The sequence below is a fragment of the Lactuca virosa genome, chromosome 6 (assembly GCF_052849685.1).
Source record: "Lactuca virosa cultivar CGN04683 chromosome 6, Lactuca_virosa_CGN04683_v6, whole genome shotgun sequence".
Lineage (NCBI taxonomy): Eukaryota > Viridiplantae > Streptophyta > Magnoliopsida > Asterales > Asteraceae > Lactuca > Lactuca virosa.
The window spans coordinates 8,213,155-8,219,154 of record NC_136431.1 but is presented as its reverse complement, the minus strand read 5'-3'; positions in this window follow the sequence as shown (position 1 = coordinate 8,219,154).

Sequence of the window (6,000 nt, the reverse complement as noted above, 5' to 3'; positions counted from 1 at the left end):
ATTATCTTGAAACAAACACGGTGGTTTTTCCAAATTTCAAATGCACAGATGATGTCATTTTTCCAAATCAAGTTTTCGTAACTACTGGAAATGTTGAGAATATCAAACCAGAGTTCAAGAAGATGGTTGAGGAGGATAATTCAAAAACAACTGAGGAAGGTTTTTTCGCAAATCAAAACACAGTTGAAAACAACTTAACAAAGAATTCATATATTTTTCAACAACAAAAATCACAAAAACAATGGGTTGAAAAATCAAAAATTGAAAAAGAGAAAGTAATTCGTGTTGAAAAGGAAAATGAAAATGTTGTCAAATTAAACTCTAAGGAATTTAAAGATCAAATTGACAAATTTTCGAAGGAAAACAACATTTCAAAAAGACAAGCATGAAAGAAAATATTTTGGAAAAATATTGAGTCTCAAAAGATGTCTGAATCACAATCCATCAAGAAGGTTTTCAAAGTTAAAAATGATTATTTTTCAAAAACTCAACAATCATCTCAATCAAATCAAACAAGGTCTGAAGTAAATAAGCAAACAAAGTTTTCAAAAGTTTCTGAAACTAACAAAACAAGAGATTTTTCAGAAAGATCCAATTCAAATCAAAAAGTTTTTCAACGTCAACATTTTAAATCAAAAATTGATACATCCTATGCTTACTCTTATGTTACCAAACCCAAAGTTGATTTTGTACCTCAAAAGCCAAATTTTCCTAATTACACAAAGAAAGAAATTATGAGGATGTCAAGGGAAAAAGGAATGACTTCAAGAAAGAACATTGATCATTGGCTTGACGGAAGAGGAAAAATGTATCAGTCAAATAAATTTTTGAATTTTTGATTTAAACTTCGTGAAGACATGAAAAAGGAAATTTTATCTGTTCAACATGATTATGCGTTCTTGAATCAGAAGGTCGATATCATTTGTGATGCTGTCACTCGATTTGTCAAGCTATACGAAGGTTTGAGTCCTCAACTAACTCAAATCTCCAAGTCTGAAAGTGAAAATTTTGAAGGTATGATCAAGTTGTTAAAGGAGTTGAAGGAGATCTCAACAAAACCAGTTTCGTCACAGTTGATTACTCCAGAATTTTTGTCCCAGAAGTTTGTGCAGTTCGAAGCCATACTTAACAAGCAACTTGCTCCACTATTTCGCATATCTAGTCTTCTTCCCACAACTACTGCCCCTCCTGTTTTCACAGGGGTGCAAGGGGGAGAAAGGAAGTCAACAGAAGAAGAAGCGAAAGTGGTGGGCAAAGTATTTCCATCTAGCATCCCTTCAACAAAACCAGTAATTGTGACTGCTTAACCAGTGACCTCAACAATCGTAACAACCTTACCAATTACCAGAACAATTTCGAAAGGAATTGTAATTGGTAAACCTTTGGAATCTGGTGGAAGTAGTTCGAAGCTAAAAGACGTAACTGAAAAATCTGCTTCGAAAGACAAAGGAAAGTCAATTCTGGTTGAAAAATCTAAAGAAGAAAAGAAGGCTGAAGCTGAAGCTGAACTCGAGAAAATGAGGCTTATTCAAAGCATCATGACTCAGAGGGCTGATGATCCGAAGGGCATGAATAAAGGTGATCCAGCAAAACATTACAACTATGAAACAATCGAAGCCTTGGTTGCCTTTAATCACATGTACTCATTTGATAAGAAGCCAAAACAGAGTTATGTGGTTACAAACACTGATGCATGCCAGTTGGATTTCCCTATAAATGAGATGATGTTCATCATGCCTCAGTTCAAAGCTGAAGGGAATTTCAAAGAAAAAGATGAAGGGACTCATATGAAAATTCGTTTTCATGCAGTACTTGGCAAAGCCCCTGAGGATGTATGGTCACTGATCAAGATCAAGAAGGTGATAAGCATGAAAAAGGATGTGGTCTTTGAAAACATTGTTCAAAATGTTAAATATGTTGTGGTCAGGGAAAATGGAAAAACATGCGAATTCACTATTGCAGATTTTCCTCTGATGAACTTGTATGACCTTATACAAGTGGCATTGCTTCTGAAAGACAAATCCTTTTCTTTTCTGCAAAACACAGATCCAGAGGAATTCAAACTTGGAGTTGCTCACATCAAAATCTTCATTGAGAATTATTATGAGTGCCTAGAACTGACTGATGTGGAGTTGGCTACTGCAAAGGGAATGGAAGTAAAAGTTCCAATGGCTCCTTCGTTGACTCAGACTGAGTTAAAGAAATATGCTGATGGAGAAATATGTTTAAAGCCATTTGGAATAGTTTTTGCTGGAAAGGATAAAGCTGGAAAAGCGAAGCGGTTTTTGTTCCAAGCTAGCGAAGTGGAGAGATATTCTACATCTCAATATACGAACTTGATTGTTCGTATGAACCACTGCAAAAAGAATAATGAAGGAGACAAGAAGGAATTGAAGAAAATTATTTCTTGGTATACTGAGGTTCGAAGAGTTTTGCTGTACTCCATTACTCTACTTACAAACTGAAGACTTCGACTTTGATTACAAAGGGGGAGATTGTAAGGGTCAAAATGTTGTAATAGTCGAAGTTTATATTTAGAGTCTTCGAACATTTTTATAATGTATTTTACTAGGGCATAATATTCGAAGCTTCATGTTTAGTCCTTAGTATATTTTTTGTACGCTTTTCTCTTCTATAAATAGGAGTGGTTACTAGTGTCTTAGTAACGAAGTCTTTACAGAACATTCATTGTATTCTGTAAAATCTGCAAAAGCGTAATAGAGCCAAACAGATCATATTTACATCGGTGTTCTTTTCAATTCTACTTTGAATTTACTCTCTAATTCGTTCAATACTTGATTCATTGTCTCATCACCGTGAACCCGATCATGGCCGTAAACCCGTTCACGGCTGGCCCCACCACCGACCATGAAAACCCCCTATATATGTGTGTGCTACCCTCATTTACACTTTTCTGGCGGGAAACTCTCCCATTCTCTCTCTAACCTCTCAACCGCAAACATAAAGATACCCTCTTTCCTTCCGGAAATCATCAAGAATCACCTTTGGGTGTTGTTTTGGAGCATCAAAACATCCGTTTTTCATCAAATCAAGCTTTGTTGTTCTTGAGTTCACGGGCGTGAACCCTTCAAATCTTCATATTCATCAAGAACAGGCTGTGAACCCTTCAAACCTTCAAAGGCCGTAAACCCTTCAAGGGCAGTAAACAGTTCACGACCGAGAACAATTCACAACTGCAAACCTTCTCAAGTCGTGAACTTGGCTGAAAACCCGCTTTCTCCGATTCAATCGAGTCCCGGTAACATTCCTAAACCGAAAGCAAGTGTTTTTCCAACACTATAAATAATGGTTTCGCTAATAATATGCATATATGTATTTAATTGTTATTAGGATCCCGTTAAGTGCCGCGTACATCAACCCGAGGGTCTTCATTCCCAGTTTCGTTGTCCGACACTTTCACGCAACTAACAGTGAGTTCATACCCCTATGCTTTTATTATTTTTAATGTTTTCCGGGGGGGGGGGGGGGGGGAATACAAGCCAAACACAAATGATTTTGTGAATTTATACAAAAAGGATTTCAACACACTTAAAACTGATGCAATTAATACAACCATACGGTTTCCACGTTTTATAAAATATTTAGATATTTTATCCATTTTGTAAGATGCTGAGCATAAGGGACGTTTTCAACTTATAAGCATAATTGCATAGTTTTCTGATCAATACATAAACCAAGTACATAACCTACCTACAAACTATAATAGGTATAGTTTGGGATTTCAATACACGGTTTTACACTTATAGGCATATAAACTATGACAGACTTAGTTTATGATATTCTCGGGTAGCAAGAATAATTTACTAAATAATTATTTAAGTATAATTATTACTCTATAAAGTATACAAACGGATTTAAATACAATAGATCAATACAGAACTACATGTAAACTAGTTAATACAGGATTGTGAGACAACTCTTCAAAATGTACCTTTCGGGGTACAAATTAAATCCTATCTTTTAGTGTAACCAGAGTCTCCTGGAGGGAGAGCGTGAGATTTATGAATAGATCTATTCGGGACTGACAATCCCACACCTAAACTGCTAGCTACAGTTAGGCAGGCATGCCTGGGGTGACAAATATCATACCATCCGACGCCTGAAGAACGTCGTAGAGGTCATCAGTCATATCAAGCATGATTATACGACTCACAATAGTATAAACCTTTGGTTTACAAGATTTCATTCTTCATTAGTTTTATTTTAATGAATAGAACTACTATACATTACACTGGAGGGTTCCAGGGATAAAATACATGGTTTTATTTTAAGAAATGAAACTACTATACATACTGGTGGTAACCAGGGTTTTCCAACAGAACATACTATACATACTGGTGGTAACCAGGGTTTTACAACAGAACATTCTAAACATACTGGTGATAGCCAGGGTTTTCATACAAAAGGGGTTTTACATTCAAAACAGTATTATACAATTCATCTGGTGGTAAACAGGCATTTCAAACTAATACATTATGGAACACTATAACAAACTCATATGTTAGAAAATATTGGATTTTCTTGGAAACATACAAATACTTTCACTGATTCATTAACATGTTTTCATTACAAAAACATGCTTATGAACTCACCAGCTTAATGCTGATACTCTTTTCAAAACTGCTTGTATTATCAGGAAATTAGTAGACAGGTACTCCCGCAACTTTTGAGAAGACGGAGCAGTTATAGAGTCACGTATTTTTATATTTTGCTATAATTTTGATGTATATAAATATGAATCAAACATATGTAAATACATTTTATATATTCAATGTAATGGTTGTTTTTACTTTGATTACTATGATGCAATTGTTGTGATACTACACATGACGTCATCCATCCCCGAACGTTTCCGCCGTTTCGGTTTGGGGGTGTGACACCTATGTTCTTAAAAGGGATGGTATTTTCAAGCAAACCCTAATAGTTTATTCCAATTTTTGGCCAAACCAAATCCGGCAAACAGACAGCTTTCGTTTTCACGATAATCATGAGATGGCTACCCCACTACCACAATCACCTGATTCCATATCGATAAATTCTCATGATAAGGTCAACGTTGGCGAATTGCATATTATCTTTTGCGACTGTGGGACACAGATTGCCGAGCAGATGATCGAAGTCGATCGACTGAAGGAGGAAATAAGTCGTGATATGGTCATTACGAAGGTCGAGTCGCTCGCTATGCAACGTCGTTTAGAGCATACGGAGAAAAAGGTGCAATCTTTGACTTTGTTGGCGATGGGAATGGCGGTGTTGACGTTTGGTTTCATGGTGGACAAAGTTCACTATCTAATGAGCAAGTGATATTTAGGTGTCTATGTGTTTCTTTTGATTAGGTATGGCTATGTCTGTGTTCTTTATGTAGTTATGTGTTTGTGTTAGGGTTAATGCGTTATGTTGTTGTTTAGTGCTGTCTTGTTTATGTTGTGATAGTGGAGGTTGAAGACCTATGAAAGCACATACAATTTTGTATAAACTAAGTAAATGTATCCTTGTTCAACGAAATGGAATCGAAGACCTGATTAAAGTTAGGTTATATTTTATGTTATTTTATGGAATGTGTTTGTTTTAGATTAAGACACTAACCCTCATTCAATACCATTGGGGGTAATTTGGTGCTTTCACCTTTTAGTCTCGAATATATATTGTAACGCCTGATTTCAAATCGTTTCCCATTGCGGGATGGTGATCAAGGATGTTGAATCTATATGCCCAAGAATCATTATGGAGTGATATTGCTAAAAATATATGATCCTATAGGGTTACACCTTTATCAAGTTGACACATTTTGTATATTTATTATTAATATGATTATTAATAAATAATATCGATTCTTGTATTTTAATTAGGGAATAATTATTGTTTTATGAAAATAATAATTATAAGAGAGCATAACTAGTTATTATTTCATATGGTCTGAATTAATAAGTCATGCACAATATTTTAGACTAGTTGGATTCTTTTGTCTTTTACCTAAAG